The 6,120-nt window shown below is 39.9% G+C and overlaps 1 pseudogene; it reads left to right on the plus strand.

The window, feature by feature from the left end:
- Positions 1 to 2,899: 2,899 nt before the first annotated feature.
- LOC101657625 lies at positions 2,900 to 3,424 on the plus strand (annotated as a pseudogene).
- Positions 3,425 to 6,120: the final 2,696 nt, after the last annotated feature.

Consider the following 6,120-nt stretch of genomic DNA (forward strand, 5'->3'; position numbering starts at 1 on the left):
CGTGTGACTTTACAGAAGTTTATATGTTGTAAAACATTTCTTTGTTCAATTCTATTAGAGATGAGTCATATAATAAATACCTAACAGGGAATTCATGTGTCTGTTATCCCCAACTTTGAAACTGATTATCCACCAGTTTGTTGATTCCCTGATGCAGCAGTTATGTCATGAGGGGCATGCTGTATACCTGTGATGTATGGTAGGATACTCAATTGCCACATGGGACTATTAAACACAAGAAATGAGTAGTATGTCTAAATAAAAGTCATGCAGAAGCTTCCAGACTTAATACTAGTTTAGTGTTTGAAAGGTCATTTATGAGTTCTAAATGACTAAAAAAGATCTAAGCCCATTTTCTCCAAACATTGTGTTCTTCTGTTGTCTTTCCTTCATCTCCATCATAACTGTGTCTTCTATTACTATCAATTGGAACATTCTTAGTGTTTTTGTACTTTTGGAAAGAATGGGATTATGCCCTAGCACATCTACAGGAAACAAGCAGAAACTAGTGAGACTGAATACTCTGCATGTTTTCAAATTCAGGCCTTCATCTCACATTGTACAAGAAAGGCATACCTGTCAAAGTATTACAACAGAGAAACAAACAAGATACTGTATATACTCGAGTATCAGCCAACTCAAATATAAGCCGAGACATCTAATTTTACCACAAAGAAACCTGGGAAAACTTACTGACTCAAGTATAAGCCTAGGGTAGGAAATGCAGCAGCTACTGGTAAATTTCAAAATAAAAATACATACCAATAAAATTACATTAATTGAGGGATCAGTAGGTTAAATGAGTTTGAATATTTATTTCAAAGAAAAACAGTAAACTAGCTCTGTAAGTGGAAAAGAGGGTCAACAAAAACAATATGATATCAACAATAACTATACAGGCTGTGTTACTGCATGTGCTGCATTACTACACACGCTGCCTTAGTCCATGCACACAATGCAGCTTGTATAGTTTGAGGCGAAATGCTGGCTGATGATATTCCAGAATGTGATGACATGACTATTTACATAGAGCAGCCTGTGTTAGGGCTCATATAGAATGCATGCTGCATTGTGTACACATGGCTTTACTGCATGCACTGCATTACTGTATACACAGCGTTACCACATATGTATGGGAAGTGCTAACACAACACATGCAGTAATAGTGCAACACAATGCAGCGTGTATATTATGAGCCCTAACACAGGCTACTCTATGAAACACAGTCAACACTGGGTCCAGCTAGGGGTTAATAAGAAAATAAAAAATAAAATATAGCTAATTAAGTACTGCAAATAAACATACTACATATTCAAGACCAGAGATATACCAATAATTGTGTTCAGCAATGCTTGGGCTGAGCAAGGGGGCGTGACCAAGCACGGGTAAGACTGTAAAGGCTACATCACTGGTCACAGCCCTGGAGAAGAGCGGGAGGAAAGGAGTGGCTGCATCCACATCCATATGACAAGGATGTGGTGCGCTCCATGTACCAGCACACAGAAGCGGGCAGGTTCTTGTCCAGTATGTCAGGGACAACACAGAGGCTGCCGGAGTGCAGGAGAAAAGAAGAGTGGTGATATCAACAGTCATTGGACCACACACAGAGGCTGCAGGTGCCCACAGGTGAGCGGGAGAGACCAGAGAAGACCCACACTGCACCAGAGAACAGGTAGGTGGGACCATCACTCAAGGAGGGCTTTTTCAGCATAAAAATGTGCTGAAACACTCGGCTTCCACAAGTAAATATGGTAAATTGAGATTCTAAAGTGTTAGTTTTGAAAAATGATAATAATTAGCCTGATGAGAGAATGAGTTCCTAGGTAGTACAAGCAGATGATGCACTCAACTGCTTACTGAAAGGATGGAGGTTTGAGGCCACTCAGAGGTATTTCACTCAACAAAGGGAAGTTAAAGGCATCCAAATTGGTAGCAAATAAATAAAACTTTGATTTGCAGATGATATGATCCTATAAGTAGAAAATCCAAAAGGATGGTAAGAACATTTTTGGAATTAATTGAAAGATCCAGCAATGTGGCAAGGTTCAAGGTCAACATACAAAATTAAGTATCAGTTGGATTCCTTTATCTAGCTTCGTGAGCTCTGAAAAAGACACCAATACTATTTATAATAACTGTCTAAACGATGAAATACTTAGGGATAAAGCCAACCAGAAAAATAAAAGACTTATACAAAGAAAACTACAAACCCTCCTATAAGAAACCGACATAAATGGAAGAATATACCACATTCATGGACAATGTCAATGCTACCGAAGTAATTTACACATGCAAAGCAATTCTAATCCAGATTTCAACATTGTTCTTTGAAGCTATGGAAAACTACTTACCAACCCTCTGGAAAGGAAAGAGACCCAGGATGAGCAAAACATTACTAGAAACAAACAAAGTCGGAGGCATTTCACATCTGGGTTCTAAGCTTACCACATAACCATTGTAGTCAAGCACCCTCCTATTGGTACATTAACAGATACATTGACTGGTTGAACAGAATTGAGAACCCAAAAGTAAATCCATCTACTTATGAGACCGCCGCTCTTTGACCAAGGGCCCCAACACATGAAATGGGGAGGAGGTTCTGTAATAACCGGTGGTGGCAAAGCTGGACGTCAATGTGCAGGAAAATGAGACAGGTCTCATGTTTCCCACCATTTTAAAAAAGGAAACTAAGATGCATCAGAGACTTAAAAGTAAAACCTGGACAATCTAAAGATTATTAATCAAAACAGAAGGTCAGATGGACTGTTTAATAGTTGCTGTGGCTGCACTCTGCTGCTTTCCCAGAGGTGAGAAAGGCACCTTTGGCCAGCCCCAGGCACTGCGGCTGCACAGAGGAGGCAGACACAAAAAGAGGGGCTGTTTGGGGGTGGGGTTCGCTATGTTGGATGACCATTCAGGGGTCAGCATCAGCTCCTCCTCATCGTTCTCCAACCAGGCAGCAGAGAAGGAAACAAACACCCCCCAGAAGGAGAGGAGAGTCAGCATGATCAAACACTCCAAACTCCTTTCTATCGGCGCCGAGAGCATTCAGAGGAACTGACCAACATCCCTTGAGACCCCCCACCTCACTTCAGTACTGGTCCCAAAGGCAACAATGTCTATGAATGGAGATCCACCGTTCTAGGGCCTCCCACACCGGAATATCCCTCCAAGTCTCCAAAGGTGACATTTAAGAATCTATCACTGTAATCTTAACAATCAAGGAGTAATTTGCTTGGGCATGTTCAAAGATATTTGGAGTCCACAGCTAACCATTTCTAAGGTCCTCCTTTCTATCTGCCCACTCCTTACAGACTGTAATCCTGCTGACCCCTTGCTGGGCAGCATTGTCACTCATTATATGACCAACTGAGCAGAACATGACAGAACAGCCAGATAGCGGACGGAGAGATACAGTACATAAACTGGGTTTTGACAATTCAGACATTATTTGTCTGTCACAGAAGAGAACTGCTTATGAATTTGAAGGGGTGAGGGAGGGTGGCAGTTGCTAAAGAGTAGCGTATTTCTGTAACAGAAATTATTCAATCTTATTTCCAAAGATTTAGTGATATCTTAAGGTAACTTGCTACAGTAGACAGAAACTTGGTAATAGCAACTTTTAAAACTGTCATTCGTTCTACAAAATTAGCTTAAATGTCCTACAGAAGAGAATGTGCATCAGACATTTGGGTTCAGTTGTGTGTACTATGTAAAGTCAAAGCAGCTTGCTTTCTGTGCAGGTTCTACCAATGGCCATGATGTAAGGTCCTTTCCAGACTGAACACTTTGGAATTTATTTTAAAAAAATTTGATTTTGTTTTCCCTCCTTGGGAAGGGACATTGCTATTTAACAGAATTTTTAGAGACTGTCATATCATATATGTGTGTGTGTATGTGTTTGTGTACAATGGACAGTGGCTATATGGCATCATATAGGGCATGAGTAGTTAATGAATTTTAGTTTATTTTCCAATCTATTTTATGGTGAAAAGATGAAAGGTTTGTATCCGGACCTTGTGAAAACCTGCAGTGATATACTGTAAGCTGTTAACCGTAAGGACCAGGAGTTGCTCAGTGGATTGTTTATATGCTGTGGGCTTACTTAAGTCTGCATTTGTTACTGTGCTAACAAACAATATTAAATACCCAAAAAAGGACAAACTTAGGGACCCTATGTGTATCATAAATATACTATTAAACACAATGAAAAACATACAAACAGAAGAAATAAACTAGATGGTTGAGACGTCCTAAAAATTTGTGCATATAAAGGAGCCCTGGTGATGTGTGGTTAAGCATTCGGCTGTGGTCCACATGGCTGGCAGTTCAAAACCACCAGCTTCTCTGTGGGAGAAAGACAGGGCTTTCCACTTATGGCTAGTTACAGTCTCAGAAACCCACAGGACAGTTCTACATTGTCTTAGAGGTTTGCATGAGCTGGATTTGATATGATGGCAGTGAGTTTGTTCTTGGTGTTTGGTATCGGATGGAGCAGAACTGCTCCACAGGACACCCAAGCGATGGCAACAAGTTTGGTTTGGTGCATAAAAAGATTTCATCAAAAGAGTAAAATGACAACCCACAGACTGGGAAATATTTTTTATAATAACATATGAGATAAGGGATTCATCTCTAACATTTATAGAAAACTGCTGCATTTCAGTAAGAAAAAAAATCCAACCAAATCCAAAGATAGGTAGAGGACATGAATAGACACTTCACCAAAAATCACATTCAGGTGGCCGACACACATGTGCAGAAGTGTTCACCATCATTTGCCATTGGGGAGATGCAAATTAAAACAACAATGAGATAGCACCTCACCACACTATTAATAATGAAGTCTTAAAAGAAAACAAAATGAAACAAAAGACGCTGGCAAGGATGAAAAGAGATCAGAACCCTCACATACTGCCTATGGCACTGGAAAACAGTCCAAACAGCGAGGAAAGAGGCGTGAGGCTTCTGTAACACCTGGAAATGAATCTACTTCATACATGTCCTGGAGAAATAAAAGTCAGGATATGAATAGATAGATGTGCCCTCACATTCACTGTAGCATTACTCACAATAGCAAAAGAGATGAAAACAAACTAAATCCCCATCATTGGAAGAACAGATAAATACGCATCATCTGTGAAACTCCTCATAACATGGGTGAATCTAGAATAATTATGCTGAGTAACATAAGTAAATCACAGCAGGACAAATATTGTATGCCACTACAATAAAAAAAGTTAAGGAAAGTTTTTCACACTAAAAGAAACATTTTTGATAGTTCTAGGGATGGAAGGGAGAAGAAGTTGGGGTGGGGAAGTCATCTATTGGAGGGGAGACAAGTCTTAACTTGAGTGAAGGTGGAGGTTTGGAAAAAATCGATGGAGGCAGGGCTAATCCTTGGGAGGGTTTCAAGAGTTAAACATAACAGGAGAAAAATTTTTTTTTTTCGGACCCTTTCATTTTTGTTGTTTTACCATTCCAGGGGGCCCCCCAAAAAAAACCCAGAAAAAATTTCAAAGTTGTGTATTTAAATAGTTTTATAATACAATCTTATCGCCTTAAAAATACTCTTACATTACACTTAGTACATTTGTCAAATATGGAGTTCCATTCATGGAAACATGTTTCAAACTCATTCAAACAAGTTCAAACTTTTTGGATGGCTGGTAGCACCTTCCTCACGTTTTTCTTCACCTCTCTGATGCTGTCAACTTGCTGTCATTTCATGACCCTTTTCATTCACAGAAATGAAAAAGAAGTCCCACAGAGTAAGGTCAGGTAAGTAAGGTGTATGGGGCAAGAGAGGCATGCCCAAAACTGGTGAACTGAGATGGCTGTGTGAGCAGGTGCATTACCAGGGTGGCAAACCAGTCCCGTCTGCCACAAATCAAGCTTTTTTGTTGCACACTGTTACACAATCTTTACAGAACCTCTAAATAGAAAGTTTGATTAATAGTCTGACCTAGTGGAATGAATCCAAATGCAGCATGAGTTGACATTTTCCTCTGTTCGGAAGTTGATGGACATCTAGAACAAGGGTTGTCACAAATCGACATTTCACCTTTTGTGAAATGAGAATAGCACTTATACACGAGTTTTCTCCCCAGTGCTGTCCTT

Source organism: Echinops telfairi, unplaced genomic scaffold (assembly GCF_000313985.2).
Source record: "Echinops telfairi isolate 266 unplaced genomic scaffold, ASM31398v2 ScPeMD7_23;HRSCAF=83, whole genome shotgun sequence".
NCBI classification, from domain to species: Eukaryota; Metazoa; Chordata; class Mammalia; order Afrosoricida; family Tenrecidae; genus Echinops; species Echinops telfairi.